This window comes from Myotis daubentonii, chromosome 11 (assembly GCF_963259705.1).
Source record: "Myotis daubentonii chromosome 11, mMyoDau2.1, whole genome shotgun sequence".
Taxonomy (NCBI): Eukaryota; Metazoa; Chordata; class Mammalia; order Chiroptera; family Vespertilionidae; genus Myotis; species Myotis daubentonii.
Window position 1 is genome coordinate 16,039,965 of NC_081850.1, and position 21,911 is coordinate 16,061,875.

Sequence of the window (21,911 nt, forward strand, 5' to 3'; positions counted from 1 at the left end):
AGTGCTGGCAAGGATGTGGACAAAAAGGAACCCTCGTGCACTGCTGGTGGGAATGCAGACTGGTGCAGCCACTGTGGAGAAAAGTATGGAGTTTCCTCAAAAAACTAAAAATGGAACTCCCATTTGACCCTGTGATCCCACTTCTAGGAATATATCCCAAGAAACCAGAAACACCAATCAGAAAGGATATATGCACCCGTATGTTCATAGCAGCACCATTTACAATAGCTAAGATTTGGAATCAGCCTAAATGCCCATCAGCAGAAGAGTAGATTAAAATCTGTGGTACATCTACACAATGGAATACTACGCTGCTATAAAAAAGAAGGAACTTTTACTATTTGCAACAGCATGGATGGAACTGGAGAGCATTATGCTAAGCAAAATAAGCCAGTCAGAGAAAGATAAATATCACATGATCTCACTCATTTGTGGAATATAATGAACAACATAAACTCATGAACAAAAATAGAACCAGAGACAGAGAAGCATTGAACAGACCATCAAACCTCAGAGGGAAGGTAGGGGAGGGTGGGGTAAGAGATCAACCAAAGGACTTGTATGTATGCATATAAGCCTAACCAATGGACACAGGCACTAGGGGGGTGAGGGCATGGGCTTGGGGGTGGGAACTGCTGGGGAGAGGTCAATGGGGGAAAAAGGAGACATATGTAATACTTCAAATAATGAAGAATTTTAAAAAATTAAAAAAATAAAGTCATCTACTTTGACTTCTAGTCACATGTGCTTATCTCTGCTTCCTTCCAAATGGCTACTAAAATGTTAAAGGATATAAAATAGTATGAACCCGCAAGGACAAAGGTTATGGAAGAGGAGAGAGTGGCAAATAAATTGGAAAGCAAATGGAGGAGTGATAATGAATTCAGCTGGCTGGCAAAAATACATACTAACCTGTGGGGGTCATCCCTGTTAAATAGGTGCCCCCCACCGCCTAGTCAATTATTAGACAGTGAAGTTCACCTATCAGTAACCATGAATGTGCCTCCAGAGCTAAGTCTCACTCTTAAATATCAACAGACACCAAATGCAGCGGATTATCATTGCCAAAATATCCACTAGCCCTCCCCATGAGACCCATTCCATAGGAGGATAATTCTTTTCCTCCCATTGACATAGACCTTGTTCATGTGATTTGCTTTGGCTAATGAAATATAAACGGAAGAGATACATGCTCCCTCTTACCTGAAAAGCTTCAAGAACTACCATGCGGGTTCAGTATTTGTATTTACCTTCTACAGTCACACAGAAAATGTTCTGCATGGGGATTGAGATAATAGAGGGGAAAGGTAGTAGAAGAAAAATGTTCCTAATTGAAGTACATGAAATAATATATTGAAAATGCCTTTCTAATGGCCAGGACAGTGGATAAAAGTAGAACCACACAAAAACATTTCAGAGCACCAGCAATTAAGAGATGATCCTACACGATTTTAAATTAAAGCAAAATATGACCGCCATCACCACAGGTCACTTACAGACTGGGAAGAAGGATGGAGTTAGACTTCGCTACAGCAATCTTAAAAGCTAGAAGACCACAGTGAAATGCCCTCAAAGTCCCTAGGGAAAATCTACTTAGAATTTTATACACAACAAAATAACATTAAAGTGTGAGGGCAAATATATATTTCTCAGACCTAAAGGCACTTATCAAAAAATGGACTTTTCCTTAGAAAATTAGTGAAGAATACCCTGCAAAATGAGACTTTAAACCAAAACATAAAATTCAACAAACAATAGACCTAATGTGGGAGAGAGGTAAATAAGAACCCATGTTGAACAAGACTCAGAGAATCATCAGGCTGAGTAGGAACTGGTGGATAGAGTGTTTAAGGAAGGTTTGCATAAAGATAAGGAGCATTGATATGTATATTTTTATTATTAAGGGTCATTTTGAAGGTATTACTGATAAGGCAGTTAGAAAAATATAGGGAGACATTTATTGAAACCTACCAAAGAAAAACATATATATGTCTACTAAAATTACCAGAAAATATAATGTAAAAATATTATAATCCTATCTAATAAAAGAGAAAAATGGTAATTGGCATATTACGATACCCTTTTCATTGGCTAATCAGGGCTATATGCAAATTAACTGTCAGCCAAGATGGCAGTTAACTGCCAACATAGGCGCAATGCTGGGAGGCAAAAGGGGAAGGAGGGAAGAAGCTGCCTGCCGCTGACTGCAATTGGAAACCCAGGCGGCAGCCAAGAGCCAGAGAACCGAGCTGCCTTTGCTCGGAGAAGCCAGGCCTCCTTTGCCGGCTTCTGTGATAAGAGAACCTGGCCGCCTTTGCCGGCCCTGGGCCAGTAATGGGAGAAGCTGGGTGGGGCAGGGAAGAGGCGGATGTCTGCCTGGCTTCTCAGATCACTGATCACCAGTGATGGGAGAACACCCAGAGGTGGGGCCAGAGGCCAGGCTGCATAGCTGCCTGGGGACACCATCTGGTCCCCAGGGGTGACGCAGCCAGGCCCCAGAAGGAGACCCAGGGCCCGGGGCTGAGTTGCAGCTGTGGTACGCAATCCAGTGCCTGGGCTGAGGAGACCCAGAAGGAGACCCAGGCGCCGGGGCTGTTTTTGCCGCTGGGGCACGCAATCCGGTGCCCAGGCTGAGGAGACCCAGGGCCCGGGGCTGCGTCGCAGCTGGGGCACGCCATCCGGTCCGGGGGCGATACAGCCAGGCCCCAGAAGGAGACCCAGGCCCCAGGGCTGTATCGCTGCTGGGGCACGCGATCCAGTACCTGGCTGAGGAGACCCAGAAGGAGACCCAGGGGCCTTGCAAGAGGAGAGTCTCCATGGTCAGATGGCGTGGTGTCGGGACAGGAATAAAGACCCGAGGTGACTCAGATGCCTGGCCACAGGGTTAGACCAGCCAGCAGGGCCTTTCAGTTGGGACTGGGGTGGGGGTGGGGCGAGGGAGGCAAGCCGGAAATAGAGAACTACAACTCCCAGGAGGCTTAGCGGCCAGGGCCTGGGTGCCTGGCTGTGAAATCGGATGGGCTGTAGTTTCGCAAGCCACTTTAAACTAGAGGCTTGCAAGGTTGGAAGTTCTGCGCCTGGAGCCAGGGAGAAATGGAGCTGGAGCAGAGAGAGGGGTCCATGGTAGCCATGGGCTTTGAGGAGTTCTCAGCACCTCCCGGCTGGGAGCTGGCGCTGCCTCCGCTGAAGGTGGTCACATCCTGGAGAGCGAGCTTGAGACCGAAGTGTAGTTCGTGTCTGGGGGTCTGGGCAGCTCCAGCCTCCAGGAGCGAGACAAAGAGGAGGATGCAGCCTGAGGCCAGCAAGGGCGGCGCCAACAGGAACTCAATCCAATCGCAGGAAGTACCAGGCGCTGGATCGGTGCTGCAGGGAGATTGAGCAGGCGAAGGAGCGGGTCCTGAACAGGCTCCATCAGATATAGAGGATAACACGGAGACTCCAGCAGGAGCGGAGGTTCCTCATGAAGGTGCTGGACTCCTACGGTGACAACTACCGGACCAGCCAGTTCACCATCTTACTGGAGGACGAGGGCAGCCAGGGCAGAGACGCCCCCAACCCAGGCAAAGCTGAGAACGAGCCTCCAGAGAAAGAGGGGCTGTCCCCACCCAGGAGGACGCCAGCGCCCACAGAAGCCAGCAGCCCGGCCCCTGGCGAGGGGCCCAGCAGTTGGAAGAGGCGGCGAGTGCCATAGGAAGGGCACTGAGCAGGAGTCCCGCTGACTCTGGAGCTGGCCCCCGTGCAGATAAAGGTGGAGGAAGACTTTGGCTTCTAAGCCCTCGAGGCTCTGGACTTAAGTTGGGTTTCTCGGGGGCCAGACAAGTAGCTGCCCTACCCCACCCTAGCCAGCTCCCCCTTGACTGACCCCCCAATAAATGGACCCGATGCAAAAAAAAAAAAGCTTATAGAGGCATGTTTATAGGATCAAATAGTATAAATATAGATGTAACAGGACAATAAAAAGAGAACCTGGCTATGATGATAACCTGAATGCTGCCTCTGTGTCATTCCTTCTTTGGGAACCCCTGGACCTGCTGGGGCTGGACCCCAACATTCCTCTTCTTATAAGGACTTCAGTGAGATGGGCTAAGGGTCCCACTGGAACTGCCACAATTTAATGTAATCCCCTCTTTAAAGATCTTATCTCCATATACAGGTACATTCTGAGGTTCTGGGGATTAGGATTTTAACATACATTTTGTTGATTACCCAAATCAGCCCTTAACAACCAGCATGTTTCAGAAAGTAGATTCCTACAGGGTTATTTACCAAACATTCAGAAGTATTTTTAAAAGAGCTAAGCCCCTCGCCCACCGTGTGGGCCCCTCCCAGCGAAGAGCGAAGGCCTGGGTTCCGGGCACCGGAGGAAAACTGGTGCCAGCAGCCAGGGGAAGGGGCCCCCAAGGGGCCCCAGATTGCGAGAGGGCACAGGGTGGGCTGAGGGACCCACCCAAGTGCACAAATTTTTGTGCACCGGGCCTCTAGTGTAATATATATATATATATCACTATAATGCACACTGATATTTTGTGGGAGTTCAGAATGAGCCATCTCAAGATGTGCCTCAATGGTATCACCCAAGACTCTGAAAGCTCAAGAGAAAATTCTGCTTTCTTTCCTTAACTATCTAGAGTAATTTCAATTGGGGGCCATGTCCATGCTAAGAGAATATCAGAGGTAACTCCCCCCCCCCCCATATATAGGGCAGGGTACACTTCTGATTACTAAACATCTCTCTTTTAATTATTCTGCAATGACCTTTGAAGCCCCAAACATATCTTACCTCATCCCTAGCTCAGAATGTTATATATACCACACTTTCCCTTTTGAACATCTCATATATGTCAGTCTCTGAGTATTTCATGTATGTGCGGTTTCCATGTGTACATGTGTATTAAATTTGGTTATTTTTTTCTTGTTAATCTGCCTCATGTTTATTTGATTACAAGAGGCCTGGTGCAAAAATCCGTGCACTCAGGGGGAGAGTTCCCTCAGCCCGGATTGAGAGAGGACGCATGCCAAGCTGAGGGACCCTGCTGGTGCACAATCAGGGCCGGGGAGGGACGCGGGAGGTTGGCCAGCCAGGGAGGGACCACAGGAGGGCTCCAGGGCATATCCGGCCCATCTCTCTCAGTCCCTATCGTCCAGAACCCAGCAGCAAGCTAACCTAATGGTTGGACCATCTGCCCCCTGGTGGTCAGTGCACATCATAGCAAGTGGTTGAGTGACCTTAGCATATCATTAGCATATTACCCTTTGATTGGTTGAATGGTTGACCAGATGACTGGAAATTTAGCATATTAGGCTTTTATTATATAGGATTATATAGGATTAGGCCAGCTGAAAGTATATTGAAGCAAGGGAAATGTTTCTTCTTCCCTACCCTCTTCTATAAGTATATTGGAAAGATAAAGATGGATAAATCTTGTTTAGCATTAACTAATCTCAAATCATAATATATGAAATAAGTAAGTCATTTAGAGTATAAATAATTACTTAGAATTAGATAATGAAATACTTAAAGAAATAGACAAAGCAGTTAAAATTACTACCTTTAGAGAGCAGAATTGAGGGTATAATAGAGATAGCTTCATGTTATTATAAGCCTTTCCATATTGTTTAATTTTTAAACTGCATACATTTATCATTAAATAAAAATAAAAGACCAAATATCTTTTAAAATTGATAGTATGAAAGAGTAATGTTTATTATAAACACATGTACATATTAAGTGCAAAATAGTTGACATATGTTTAAAATTATGTGATGTAGACAGCCCACATTTATTTTTCTTAAAAATGAACAATACGTGCTTCAAAATGCATACAGTTCTTATAAACAAGCATTGCTACTAGTCAATTATCTGTGAATTTATTTATAACTTGACTGGGAATGTGTTCAGTAGAGCACTTCTCATCACAGAAAATCATGCCTTCATGAAATGTAAGGAAATATGCCCAAGCTATATATATATATTATATATATATATATATATATATATGATATTAATAAAGACAGAAGTGCTATTCAAGATAAATAGCAGGAAAAAGTATGACACAATGGAAAATCCAGTATTTCAAATATATCTTAAACTAATCCAATGATGCAATATGAATTTTACCAGAAACTAACAACAATAAGACACACATGATATATTAGCAGCAACCATTATACTCCCAGTGAAAGCAATTCTGCAAGAAGTCCCAACTGACTATTTGTAATAGCAAAGGAATTTACAGTAGAAAATAAACTAGTTGTGGGGTATATTACTATACTAGTAATGATGCATAGTGACGATTAAAATCAGAAAGGAACATACAGAAAGTAATACCCAATCTGAAAGCATAGCTGCCTATATTCAGCTAATATGGGCCTTAGGCATGAGCTATTCGGGGAGCCCTGGGGGAACCCATCACTGACTGTGGTTTCTCCTCTACAGTGACATTTAGTTTCCACTACATTTGTGACTCTTCTCACCACACCATGAGCTTGCAAGTTTGCATAAATACTTCAACAATTAGCTCCATATTCCTTGGCACCCAACAGAAACTCAATAACCAGCATAATTTTAATAGTCCAAGGAACATTTTACTGTTATGACAGTCCACAAAACTCAGGCTAGCAGAAATGGAACTTCTAAAAACAGAAAGTCAATCTTTATCCGTCTTTGTTCGAAGTCTTGATTTGTAGGCTTTAAAGCAAATTCAGCCCAACCAAGGGGTTTCTTTGTCAAATTTGATGTGATTAGCTAAGTCCCAGGTAAAACCTATAGCTCTGCATTCATCTCCATTTCCTTGTGGTTTCTCTTGAAAACATGAAGAAAGAAGACAGAAGGTATAGCTTTCCTAAGTTGCATTGGCTTCTGTCTATGCAGCTTCAATTACCCTCCACATCTGTTTTCACAATACACAGAGTATCCAGTGTTGGCTCTGACAGATATCACATTCAGCCCCATGACATGAGTGGTCTTGTGAACATGCAGCTGAGGCCTGCTTCCCCAAGAGCGGGTCCACACACACTCATCTGAAGTTGTCTTCTTTTTCTACCAGCCATTCTTTGAGCTAGTATATTAGCTCAAACTCCTCATGACCTTCTTATCCCACCCTAGGTTCGTAAGCATGCCACTGTGAACTCTGTCCTTCACCAAAATATGTCTCATCCAATCATTACAACTAAAGTTACTAGGCCAAACATGCTATTAGCTGAGTACCTGCTATAGACCAAATCTTCAAAAAAGTGACTTAATTACTTTGTATTGCTGAATAGTATTTCCTGTTATGAATAGACAAGGGGCCCAGTGCATGAATTCGCGCACCTTGAAAGGAACGGTGGGCTACAAGGCTGGGGGGGGGGGGGGCACAGGGGTGGGCCTTGGCCCATCCTCCATGCCCCCGCCCGGTCCCTCCTACCACAGCCCCCAACCCCCCGTCTTCCAACAAACCCACTCTTGCCACCGCTGCTCCCACATGCTGAGGGCACCAGCCCGCTCCTCAGGGGTGATCGGGACTGGCAAATGCTGCTCACACCTGTTGATGGCACTGAGCGATCGGGACCAATGACGGACGCTGGCAGTGGGTGCAAGCAGGGCTGTTCTGCATGCTCCCCCTCGTGGTCAGTGCACGTCACAGTGACAGGTTGTTTGGTTGTTCCACCATTCTGTCTATTTGCCTATTAGCCTTTTGTTATATGAGACTATGATTTATGTAACCATTCTGTAGAATGGTATCTGATTGTTTACAGATATAGAGCTACTATAAACATTAGTGAACAGGTTTTTGCTTGAACATAGTTTTCATTTCTTTGGAATAAATGCTCAGAGGTGCAATTTCTGGGTTATAGGGTAGTGGCAAGGATTGTTAAAACTATTCATAATAAGTGTTTAAAACTGCTACATTGGTGCTTGAAGTGACTCTATAATTTTACATTTCCATGCTCTACCTGAACCAGAATTCCAGTTTCTTTGCATCCTCTGCAGCATTTGTTGTTAGGACTACATTTTATTTCAGCCATTCTGGTAGGTGTGTAGTGATATTTTATTGTAAATCTAGTTAGCATTTTTTTAATGGCTAAGGATGTTGGAAACATTGATATTTATCTGTCAACTTTTATTATCATTTTATGAATATTGGTATGATATTTTTTTTCATTCTTTTACTTTAACCTACCTATAAAATTATATTTGAAGTGAGATTCCTGAATCTGAGTCATGTTTATGAATCCACTCTGCTAATATCTGTCTTTTAATGTAATTATGGATATATTAGAGTTGCCTTCCATTTTATTTTTTGTTTCCTGTTTATTCTCTTTGTTTTTTACTTCTCTCTCTCTTTTTTTTCCTTTTCTCTGTTCCTGTGGGTTACACAGTTTGTAGAATTTTGTTGTGATGTAGCTACAGTATTTTTGATTATATCACTTTGTATACTTAAAATTTTTTTTTGCTTATTCTAGGTATTATCCATGAGTGTAAATATTTGACCATTTCAAGTGCAGAAATTTACCTCCCTTTAAATTTTTTCCCTTCTTTATAATGTAATTGTTTTAAATATAGAGGTTGGCAAAAGTAGGTTTACAGTTGTTCTTATGGAAAATAATATAATAATAAATAATAATACAATAATAAACTCTGTTTCATGTACTCACACCTGTAAAGCTACTTTTGCCCCACCCTGTATGTTCATTAAATAAATTTAGAAACCCTCAAAGTCTTAACTCATTCCATCATCAATCCTAAGTCCTGAGTCTCATCTAAATATCACCTAAATGAGACATTGGTGAGTCTTGGGGTATGATTCTCCCTGAGGCAAAATTCCTCTCCACCTGTGAACATATGAAATAAGACAAATATTATGTGCTTCCAGGCAGAGAACAGACATTCCCATTTTAAAAGGAACAATCAGAACAAAGACAATGGTCACCAGTCCCAAGCAAGTCTAAAACCTAGCAAGATGAATTTTACCAGATGTTAAGGCTGGAGAATCATCCTCTTTGGCTCATTGCTCTGTTCACTGGGCCCACCAGGGTGGCAGCCCTGCCTTCGGGACATCCTGGGATTGAATACAAATGGGTGCTCAATAAAAACGTGTTGGGTGAATGTTCACACGTTCCTTGAAACCTTTCACATTCTACCAAGGGATTGTCATGGAGAAACTTGTGACTATAGTTTGTCATGGGTTATGTATTGAAAGAGAAGGAAGGAAAGAAGGGAGGGAAGAAGGAAAGAGAGGGAAGGCAAAAAGAAAGAAAAGAAAGAAAAAAAGGGAGAGGAAAGCTGTCACAAACTTTGATATAAAGGAAAACCCATGTGAACCGAACCATGATCGTGGCTCATGCTGCAGACAGCCTCAGCGAAGTTGTATCATCCCGCAGGTCAGCATTAGGATCGGTCCTGAATTCCTGGCTGCAAACCTGTTGGTACTTAAGGAGTGAGGAAAGAAACTTGTGACTTAAAACTTAGTCATTTTTCTTCAGCACAACTCGTCAAAGGCCAAGTTTGGAAATATATCATTTTCTTTCTTAAGCGACTGTTTAGAAAGCTCAAATTTTCAGCATGTGGGAGCACTTACTTCTAAATAGTACTTTTAAATGTAAGATATTAAATACTCTTGGGTTATGGATTTTGCAGTGCACTGAAGGAAGGGTGTTCTGTGTAAGTAGGTTCTAGCTACAGAACTCCATTCAGCTTCCTGAAAACCTCGTCTGCACAACATCCGCTGTAATCGTCCCTCCCTAATACAGCTTGTCCCCATGACCCTGCTGGCACACCTCATCCTCACTTCCAATGGTGTCTGCTTTCGCAACTTAGAATCCGATGTGTTTTCACAAAAGGACATCGGTGGGGGCTTCTGCTGTCATATCAGGAACTCAATTACACAAAATAGGACATCTTACCTAGTGTGTCATACATGACAAGCTTCTCATTTGTTTCAGAATCGACTGATATGGACCCCAAAGCACTATGACCTCAGACCCTGATGCCACTTCACCTACTGAACATATTTGCACACCTCTTCTCAGACCCGCATCACTCTGGCTGTGGCTGTTGGGATATCTGATTGTTATCCAATGGCACCGATGACACTCTCTGTGCTGCCACACTTGGGCCAGCCTTTCCTGGTAGATCCCGAGTAGGAAATGCGCAGTTTTGAGTTGCATCTTTCATTCGAAGAGTCAGAGGGGAAAAAGCCTAAAATTCTGCTGCTTTTTTTTTTTTTCACTTGCTTAGGAACAGCCGCCTGCACAGTTTCTCTGAGATTTTATTTCCCGAGTTGTTCCTTTGGTAAAATCATCGCACTTTCAATTCAACATGATAATCTCAGTCAGTCCAGAAACTCACTTTCATCAGTGCCATTGTTCTGTTCCGCCGCTATGGAGAATTGTAATTCCGGGGGCTTTTCTGATTCTAGCATCCCAATTTTATTCGTGTTTATAGGCTCTTCTAAAGGGCACATGTGAGTGTGCTGTGAAAACGTTAAACTGCTTATACTTGGGTACCTGCTGTAATTATGGCCCTGTAAAGCCGTTAGAGGTTCCGGCCCTCTTTCAGTTTTACAATTCTCTTATTCCAAGTCCAACCCAGCTTTCGGCACAGCAGCCGGGGCCAGTGCAGCTTGTGTTAATAGCTGGGGTTCATCAGCATAAATTGTTTTTGGGGCGCTCCTTGGGATGTGTGTTGCTATATTTGATGTTATGATTTGTGGCAAACAGCAGAGGCACGCAACGATTTAGCAGCCTGTGCTTGGTTATTGCCGCAAGGGAGCTGAGGGGCTTTTAAATAAACTAGGTCTGATTTGCTCACATGAGATGCTATTTAAGTGCCACACATGACAGGCAAGCGCATGGGAAGGAAGCCCAGATGCATCAGTTGAGATTCCCAAGGCCAATCTAAGCATCAGCCCCAGAGCATGGCCCACTGAAGCAGTGATGGATCCAGAGAGGCCATTGAATTAACTGGGGTGGGGGTGGGGGTGGGGGTGGAGGAGGGCTGAGAGTCAAAGGGAAATGTGTGACAGAAACAAAGATTGGCAGGCACAGGATGAGACAAGGGGCAAGTAAGTAGCTCGTAGGGGAGAATGTGAATGTTATGTGATACAAAGAGAGATACAGGTGGCCAAAACACCTGACATACAGCCTTCACTGTGCGTAGTCCATATGGAAATGAAAACTCCATTTCCACTGAACAATGGGAAACATTCCTGCAAGTGGCCATGGAGAATATCAATTCTCTGAAGAAAAGAAAATACCCAACATTCATTTAAAGGCCCTGCTTTATTTGCACATTCGTCTGTGTTTTATACATATAGTTGCTCAATAAATGTTTATAACTATAAATCCTACAGAGGGTATTTAAAATTGGAATAGCCAAGTACACATGGAGATGCCAATTACATTTTTTTTGCTATCTCTTGTTGCCTGGAGTTTTGCAAGTCCAATATCAAACTGCCACACCAATTCACAGTTGTCTTGCGGTCTTGAGTATATGTAAGGTGTTTTGTGGGGGCGATAGTCCTTGTATGCTGTCATTTTCTTTGTTCTTCTTTACTGAGTATTTTCTTTTAAGAGCTAATAGTAGGTAGAAATTTGAGCATAATCATTAATTCAATATCTTCAATTTTGATTAAATACCCCCCCACACACACATAAAATGGCTTCTTTCACCTTGTTTCTTAGTCATTTATCTCTTTTTATAAACATGGGTGTGTGGTTTTTGTTCTTTTTTTTTTTCTCTTAAGAAGTACATTCCATTGAGTATCCAATGAAAAAGTATGCTCTCAAATTATAAAGCCACTCAAATATATGTCTATACTTTAGCATTTTACATTATATTCTCTCTCTCTCTTTTTCACACACACACACACACACACACACACACACACACACACACACACAATAGGTAACCATCCCTTAGGTAATGTGCAAAGCAGGTACCCGGAATTTGACAACATTTTAAAGTGAACTTTGGCAGTCATATAAGCAAATACAACAATAAGGCCTGCACTATAAGAGAACACACACAAGCTAAAGAATTACATGAACAGCACAAGACACCCACAACCAGAACGAGAACAGGTTAAGAAGAAGCTAGGAAATAAGGCCCACATTTAACTGGAGACAGGTTTTACCAATGTGTAGGTGGGGTTACCCACTGACTATAATTTTTGTACATATGATTTCTTAGAAATGTATTTGCTTGCTGAAGGGAAATGCTTGGCGAAACAGCTGTTAAGTCTTATTTCAGAATGATGATTGGGTCATCACCATTATCTCTTTTTTGTTATCTTTCTGAGGTTCTACTTTCAATAACCCTCTTAAGAACTATTAGGGATAACTGCATGGATTGCCGTGGCCCAGAGTTCCAGCATCGGCTAGAGAAGCAAAGAGCAGCCTCACCCGTGAAGGAAGATGCTGCAGCAAAACCCACTAACAGATGGGTGCTCAGCGAGCTTCACTCCATGGCATCTCCAGGGACTCTGGGAAGCCCTAAGGTCACACCTCTTTTCTTTCCTACCTGCTGGGGGTATTGTGCCCTCCATACACTTTATTGGCCTGTGAACTGCAGGATTTAAAAAACAAAAAACAAACAAACTTCTGCCATGCTGCTGCAAACACAAGGCATTGGAGTTTAAGGGATCTCTTGAGGAAATACAAATCATTGCACTTAATGGCCTGACTATAGAAACAGTCACCGAATGGTGTTTATTTCTGGGTCTGAGGCCATAAAATTTGTCAGCGGCTTTCCATGCAGAAATAGCCCACTAGGACAGTCCACTGTGCAATCTAACTCCCTTGATTTCCATGGCTTCGTAGGAAAATCAGCCCCATATTTTGTAAATGGCAGAAAGCCGCCCGAGTCTGACACCCAACAAAGACTTTATTTTCCACATTTACACTTTTAAGAAATAGCAAAGCTCTGTGGTATGTTCACTTTATGATAATCAGACACAAAAATAGAGAAGGACAAAGTGGCAGAGGGAAAAAGAAGCAGGAAAGGAAAAATATGTGCACTAAAATTAGACAATATATTAAGATTTAGCAAACTGGCAAAGCAACTGGTATCATTCAACTGAGCATAAAACCAGACCACTTCCCTGACTTGGCTTTCAATGAATATGTTTCTTTCTGAGATTTCAAAGGCAGTTTTATGGTGCAATCTGTTTCTTAAATTCTAGGAATCAAGCATCCTAGGATTTTTTTCCTCTCTGAAATATTATGATTCGAGTTGGGTACACACAGATCATTTTATGCTTGGCTCCTAGAGAATGTTATGAAGTTGCTACTATGGCATGTTAAAAACATGCTGTGGTGAATTACTCAGATATTTATACTTCTGTTATCAGTCTTATCCATTTACTTTTATGACTTACAATCAATGGCCACATAATTATATAGCTTGAATGCCAAGAATCCTAAACTGTTGTCCCTATATGGACAACTGATGCCTTTTAAAACCAATCAATGTCAACATCATGACACTTTCATCACTAACATCTGATTACTACCCCCATCGCACTTGGTTTGTTTCTAAGTATATTTACTGCTGCTGACAGCCTGTGTGACATTAATTGCTTATTTATAAAATAGACATAATAATAAATAACTATTTCACAGGGAAATTATAAGATTAAATAAACTAATACAGAGCCCTATAAATAATAGAGTTTCAATAAGTGTTAGTGTCCATCCCCTCTGTCCTTCTGTATAAGGTCCCCTTTCTTCTTGATTGTATTTGTATTGCTCTTCTGTTTGACTAGAGAGACGTACAGCATGTACGTGAGCTGGAACGGCTGAACTCAGTGATATCCTAAACAAGATGGAATGTACTTATGGGTTTCCTCGTCTTGTTGAGTGTACAAACCCACAGGAATTTGTTTCAGGACACTGTTTAAGAGCTTAATTACAAAGTTAATTTTGTTCCCTACTTATCTAGTCTGTTACATGAGATTCATTAGTAATCTAACATATCATATTATGTTTACATGCACCCTCTTTAAGATATTGTTTCATTATTGTATTTGAGAGAAAATTTGGGTTTATCAAACAGTGAGAGGGCAACGATATGGTTCTTGAAAAACTATTATGAGATTTAATCATAGAATTGTTTGTGCAGAGCCGAGGTTGTCTTTAACGGGGCTATTTGCCTGGAAGCCAAACTATTTCGCTTTAGAATTTCCCTAATATATTTGAGAACACTCCATGCACAATCTGCACACCCACCCTTCATTTTGCTTGCAGCCAATTCATTTCTCTTACAACAGTCAAATGCTACCTACTGGTTATAGATTCATATACACTACAAATCCCTGCTTCCTATTCTCTACTTTACATGTCATCCTGAGGTCCACTTCAGTGGCTTGTAAGTGGACTAAGAACCTAAAATTAGATGAAAAAATATGTAAAAAGAAACATTTTATTTTCCTTAGGCTTAGGGTTCATACTTTTGATAGATTCTCAAAGGGTTCTAATCCCCTTTTTCTGCATCTATCACATAGTAAGAAACCTCAAAGCAATTAAGTTCCTAATAGATGCCAGGCTGACTGCTAGAAGCTTCCATGTTATTGTTTCTCCATATAATAGTCACGTGACATTATATTACAATTTGTATAGTAGGTGAATGGTCTCTCTGAACTCAAAATTCCTTCCTTCCACATTTGACACAGCGGGCCTCCTTATCTAGAGTGTTAATTATAGGCATGTTAGGCATGTTCATGTCTCCCACAGTGATAAACATTAGCCACTAAGTAAAAATGACAGGGCTTCTCCTTTGGCTGCTGCTCAGATTGCAGCTACAATCATAACAAGGTTGGAAAATCAGTCAGTAAAACCAGGGTCCCAAATTCAAATCTCCATGATTCCAGCCCGTCATGTAAATGAGCAAAATAGGCCAAGTATACAAACAAAAGGACATCGCAGGGCCCAAGGTAAATCCGGAGAGGGCAGCGGCTAGTCAGTTCTATCCAATTGACACCATGAAGGAATGCAGAAGCACTGTTTCTAGACCTTCAGACCTCAGGGTATTTTTAAAAACACCACATGGGTCTCATAAAACCCGCCTGGGCACAGGATCTTGCCCTTGCTCTTCTCTTTCTTGGTTCTTGCAAGATGATTCCATCTGATATGAATTAAGTTCTATAGAGAGGAATGACTGACACCCTATTTTTTAAAGCATCTAAATAAATTTTTAAAAAGCGTAGTTAATTGCTAAATCAGTCAGTTGTTAGAGCTCCGGCCTAGTATTTTGATCTAATATAGAATTTGTTTTATTTACAAAGTAAGAATGGCTGGTTAATTATAAATTAACCATTGAAGGCTTTAATAAGAGAAAGTGGAGCCGATTTTCACTTGAGGAAAATCACCTTTGTGGCAGGGTGGTAGTGTGGAAGGAGCGGTATGGCAGCACCCCACTCCCTATTGGGCGGAGAGGACAGAGCAGGGCCAGTGGGAGGAAGTAAAGCAGGCTGACCTCACGGGCCTTACACAGTGCAGTCAGGATTTGGTAAGCTATGGGATGGGGAGTGAGAAAGACGTGAGGGTCATGGGGAAAAGTTCTGTTATCACATTATCTGTGTCCAAGTCCAGCTCTGGCACTCAACAGCTCATAAACAGAGAGAGATAGGTAACCCTTCCATGCTCCCTCTTAAGATGGTTAGGGCATTACATGAGCTAATGTAGAAAATCTGCTGAACACGTGAGCCTAGCACTTTGTGACCTTGTACATAAATATGTTCCACCAAGAAGGGAAGAAGGGGTTGCAGTCATGACTCCCAGGTCCCCAATGTCAGTGATGCAGTAGATGGCAGTTTTCTTTAAATTCAACTGAAAGTATTACCGTTGTCAATGTCTCTGCAATTCTTTTGACCTTTCCCTCAAGACAGCAAGATGGCTGCTGTAGCATCTTCCATCACATCAGTATTCAAGAGAGAGGGGGGGGAAAGAAAGCTTTTGCCTGTCCTGCCAGAGAAGAAAATTCTTTCTCAAGAGCTTTGAGAGACTTCTTATGTTTTTGTTCCTAGTGCTGTATCAGCTGGTCAGCCTTAACTATAAGGGTGGCCAAGATGGTAAAGGTTTTTAAACAATCTTTATTGTAGAAAGCATTGCATATGTCCCCTTTTCCTCCCAATTAACCTCTTCTTAGTGAGGAAGAGGTATTTGGATCTTGAATAGAGGGTTTGCCACAGAAGGAACAGGCATCTTTATGCAATAGTTTTAAAGAGATTTTGCTACTAGAAGACCTAGGAGTGACTAGATAATCTCTGAAGCAATTGTTCAGCCATTGGATTCTACCATTTAATGTAGATAATCTTCAAGAGCATCATTATGTAGATAATTCAACAGTGTTGTTGGGCAATAACATTTAAAAAAATTTTTTTAAACCTTTATCATTGTAAGTATTACAGATGCTTTACTTCCCCCCGCCCCCCATTGCACCCCTCCATGTGGTTCCCACCCACTCAGGGTCTTCACCGCACTATTGTCTGTCCATAGGCAATAGATATATGCATATAAGTTATTTGGTTAATCTCTTCCTGGCTCCCCTATCCCCTTCCCTCTTAGAGTCTCCATTCTGTTCCATGACTCTGGTTCTATTTTGTTCATTAGATTCCTTGTCCATTTATTTTGATTTTTAGATTCAATTCTTGATAGATATGCATTTATTTCCACTTTATTATTCATAAATTTCTTCTTCTTCTTCTTCTTCTTCTTCTTCTTCTTCTTCTTCTTCTTCTTGAATACACATTAGCATTTCATGTAATACTGGTTTGGTGGTGATGAACTTCTTTAGCTTTTCTTTGTCAGAAAGGCTCTTTATTTTCAATTCTAAACAAATCAGCAAAATAATAAATACAAAGAAATTGCATTTTAGGCCTCTGCTGGTTAAAAGTCATGCCTTAGCATACATGTATTAATGCAAGGCTTTCTTCCAATTCCCCTCTCCTTTACTATCACCTCTCCCACCCCCAAATAACATAAATGCCTATGGCTGATCATTTATGTCTTTTTTTTGGTTCATTTACTGGCAAATTATTCAGAGGCATTAATGCATTATGATTCATTTTCGAAGCAAATTGCAAGTGTAGTTACTTCACAATCCTGTTTTCCCCCAGGATAATAGCCATGTGTTAGAATGTTTTTTTGTTAAGATGTCAGCCCATTTTGTAATATATACTATTACCATTTCTTATACTGTACCAGATAATTTATGTATTACAGAAGTAACTATTAGAAATTAAATTTGTATTAACTCTGTAGATTTCTGTGCACAATAGTTAGGAACTAAGAGACAACTTTTTATTGTACTTAAAAATAGTAGTTAGTATTTGTCATTCATCAAAAATTACAAACACTGCACAAAATTCAATGTAATCTATTCTTGCTTTAGTCAGCATGCTTCTGAGAGAAAATAAAATAAATAAATACACAAAGAAAGAGAAACCTTTCCATACAATTTCTTTAAGAAATTGATAGAAAATAAATAGTTGACATCCAGCTGAGAATTTCCAACAGGAGAATAATTTCTTCAAAGGTTTTTTTTTACAGAGTCAACCTGTAGAGTTAATTGATATTAATATGATTTTAAACTGTGTATTTGGGGCATATTTTGCTACTATTATATTTGGCTGGAAATGTGGTAGGCAGGTAGACAAACATGAGCAGAGCAAGGATAATGGGCCAGACACAGAAGGTCACCAGGCTGAAAGCCCCTGGTGCCTAGCAACAGGCAAATATGGGAAAATAATGACCTCACCCCCAGGGTAACCATTCCTCTCCTAGCATATCGTTGGTCATGCAGTTTGACTTCCTGACCTTTCCTTTTTTGGTATGTCACTGGATTAGACCTCCTTAGAGGGGGAACGAACAAGAGGGTTGGAGAATAGACCTTAAACATGAACCACTCAGGACAATAAGGTTCTGACCCAAATCAAATACACATAAGCCTCTGTTGACTTTGCGTTTTAGGCCCAGAAAAGCAGCAAAACCAGACAAGAGATGCCATGGCTGACCTCAGGACCAGCTGCATAGATTAATGACCTCTGCCTTGGCATTGACCAATCAGTAGAGACCATGACTCTGAAGGGATACATCAATAAATTTATTAGACCAGCCAAAGAACCTATGAAGGTAGAAAGTAAATTTTTCCACCTCTACAAAAGTATGACGTATCAGTGAAAATATGGAGTGAGGGAGGTTCTCATATCATGTGGAAGGCTGTCTAAATTGCTCTATCTACTTGTTTTCACAATAGTTTCATGAAGTATTTGGTGCACATCCCCCATGACCAAGCAACTCCTTGTAGGTATGCATTTAAGGAAGATCCCCACATGTGCAGATGGAGCTCTATGGTACAGAGAAACATTTGTTTTTTGGTTAATCCTCCCTTGAGGATACTTTTTCCCATGGTTTTCAGACAGAGTGGAAGGGAGGGAGGGAAAGAGGAGGAGAAAGAAACATCCATGTGGGAGAGACACATTGGCTGGTTACCTCCAGCATGCTCCCTGACTGGGAGCAGGGAGTGAATCCGCAACCCAGATATGTACCCTTGACCAGGAGTTGAACCCATGACCCTTTGGTGTGCAGTCTGATGCTCTAACCACTGAAAAACATGGGCCAGGGCAGAGAATCATTTTTTTTTTAATACTGAAAAATTTGGAAAACAATCTAAATGACCAGCAATAGAAGAGTGGATAAATTATAGTGTGTTCATAAAATAAGATATTATTAGATTCCAATGATTATGTTATAGGAGAATTGAATGGATTGACTTTTTCTGTTGCTAATGGAAGCGGGGTTTTACGTGCAATTTGGGAATAAGAATTTGCGGAGGCCTTCACAGGAGGATGAGATGTGGTAGAAGCTTTATTTGTGCAGAATTACATTTCTTGGTTTGCAAAGTCCCATTTCCTTAATCCAGTCTGGGAAAAGGAGCAGCTGGGGATTCAGCAGAGCTAAAAGCAAAGCCAGTGTCCGGAGACTCTGTTCCATGGTAGAGTTGAGTCCAGCATAGCATCAGGCTAAAGTCCGTAGTCCATTGTGTGGGGTCCACATGGCTCACGGCCATGGAGAATGCAGGGGAGCGTGCACCCTGCAACAAGAGAGCCAGGAGCCCCGCATGCAAAAGAGAAGGGAGGGAACTCCTTTGTTCAGGAGTCTATGTGTCTCAGGTTTCTCACCCTTGCAATGGCCACACCCGTTTTGGCTAATGACCTGCTCCCAGGTGTGACTGAGAAACACTTATCTTCCCTATGTCACTCAGACCCCACTGGGCATGCCTATAATATTCAGCCTTTCCTTTATTCCTTTTCAATTAATTAATAATTAGTAATTAGGTTAAATACAACGATACCAATTACACCAGAATTTTATGTATTCAATATAGCTGAATCTTGCCTACGCAACACTGCCACATTCAAGTTGCATGGTGATGCTGAAGGAAGGCTGAATGTTCTTCCCCCAAATATGCCTCTTTGGTATGAGACTATTTGGGGCTGATTACTTATAAGAAATTGCCGACACAGGAGAAGCTCTGAGTACCTAGTAGAAGGTACCCTTTTGTAACAGAAGTTTACATTTATGAAAGAAGCATGCATGTGTAAAGGTACCTCCTTCTTTGTTCAAGGAAGAGGTGGGTGAGTCTCAATTCCCAGAAATTCTTATTAACAGAGAAGGCAAGGACTTAGATTTGCTTAACAACCATATCCTTGGCTATTCTGCTCTTCCTGGTAACCCTCCATAACTGCCTCCCCTCAATATCTTTCTTTTGTCGTTAGCTGATTGTGTTTTAAGGAGCTAGCTTGTGCCATTTTAGGGAGTAACTCAGGAAGTATGCATGTTACACCTTCTTTTTGTTTTCCCCCGGTTAATCTTTCTTTTTACAAGGGGAGGAGGGTCTCATGCCAATTCCCTAGAACAGTAGTCGGCAAACTGCGGCTCGTGAGACACATGCAGCTCTTTGGCCCCTTGAGTGTGGTTCTTCCCCAAAATACCACGTGTGAGTACGCACATACAGTGTGATTGAAACTTCCTGGCCCATGCGCAGAAGTCGGTATTTTGTGGAAGAGCCACACTCAAGGGGCCAAAGAGCCGCATGTGGCTCGCGAGCCGCAGTTTGCTGAGCCGAAGTTTGCCGACCACTGCACTAGAAGGATAGAGCTAAATTATTTTTCTTCCCCTATAATGCATATTGTAAGATTTCATTTATATAAATGCTAAAAGTATGTCAAACTATATATATATATATATATATATATGTATATATATATATATATGATTGTTTGGGAAAGATAAACATCAAATTCAGAGTAGACATTTGCTCTGGAGGGTGGTGAGAACAAGTATATGAAATAAGGGTGTTTGACTTCATGTTCTTATTTACCCTTGGTGGTGGGTAAATGGGTACTTTTACATAATATTTTACACCTTATTCTGCATGTCTGAAATATGTCATGTTGAATAAAGACACATTCATATTGAAAACTAAACAGCAAATATAAATAAAATGGAAAATGAATCAACTTGTAAAAAATAGCCACAGTATGAAATGGAAGAAGAACCATCTGAATAAAACTAGACAAAGACAAATGAAGGTAGATAATAAGTATGTTGGAACCTATTTCAAAGTCTCTTCGCAGAAACAACTCAGTGTTTTTAGATGTGTGGCCAACAAACAACCTAAAAATAGTGACAGAATCAAAGAATGCTTTATAGCAGAAAGTGGGTGGGAAAATAGGGGCAAGATATATCTGAAATAGCGGGAATGTACTGCGCTGTAAATCAAAGCTACCAATTGAACTGATCATTTACCTTAAGCTATTGCTTTGTTTGGAGGATACGAATACACTTGCCCTTTAGGGTGGCATTTTGCCATATCTTTCTCCCTTTTCCTAGAGTTGCAAACAGTTAACAAGGTGCCCAATTTGTCTCAGATGGCCCAGGAGTTCTCCAGTTTTTGCACTAAAACTGTTCCCAGACCGAAACAGGTCCAGGTACTCAGGAGTTGCCAGCCACCTGCCAGATGGTTTTATGAGAAGGAACTTCATTGCAAACGAGCAAGCAAAGACACGCCTGGGATCACTCCCAGAGCAGCGTGCCCCTGAACAAAGGATCAGATGTGTCTTTCTTCAGGGAAATCATGCACAATCATCAATGTGAACATCATCCCATGTATCGAAAACATGGCTATCCGTACATCACATGTTCAAAACTGATGGCACATCTCCACCTGGGAGATTTTAGTATGATGGGGATCTACTGAGAAAAGTGCACGGGGAGGTCACCATAGGCCCACCAAGCTGCTTCAGCCAGTCTCAGGGGATTCAACCAGATCACTCACCCCGGTTCTGCAATGCGGCCTGGGCTTGCTCCTGAAAACCACTCCGGTAATCATCAATGTCAGGGATGGTGTAGGTATGGGCGGAAGTTTAACCAAATCTTAGCCTTTCTGTTAAACTCTTAGCAAATTACAGGATATAGGTATAAAAACCTTATAAAATCTAGGGTGATCTAAGTGGGTTTACAGCGTAATCTAAGCAAATTTGTGAACACTAAATAAAAGCTAGTCTATGTGAGGCTACCGGTGAGGCTGTCTGTATAGGTTAAGTCACAAAAGTCCCACTTCTAAGAAATCCCAGACAAACTGGGATAATTGGTAACTTTTTAAGGTGGATTTGGACAGCATCGTATTTTTTATAGAAAAACCAAATTGCTGTTCCTAGAATAACTTCATACTATTTCTAGATGTATACATTCCAACATCTTTCAGAAATTTCCAACAACAGTGACTTACTTTATGAATATCCTTCAAATAATTTGTGATAAGTCTAGACAGAACCTCAGTCTAATAACCAAATTCCTAAGCTTGTAGCTAGCATGTTTCTTAACATTTCAGCTTTACTCTCCCCCGGGCATTTAACCTGTAAATTGGG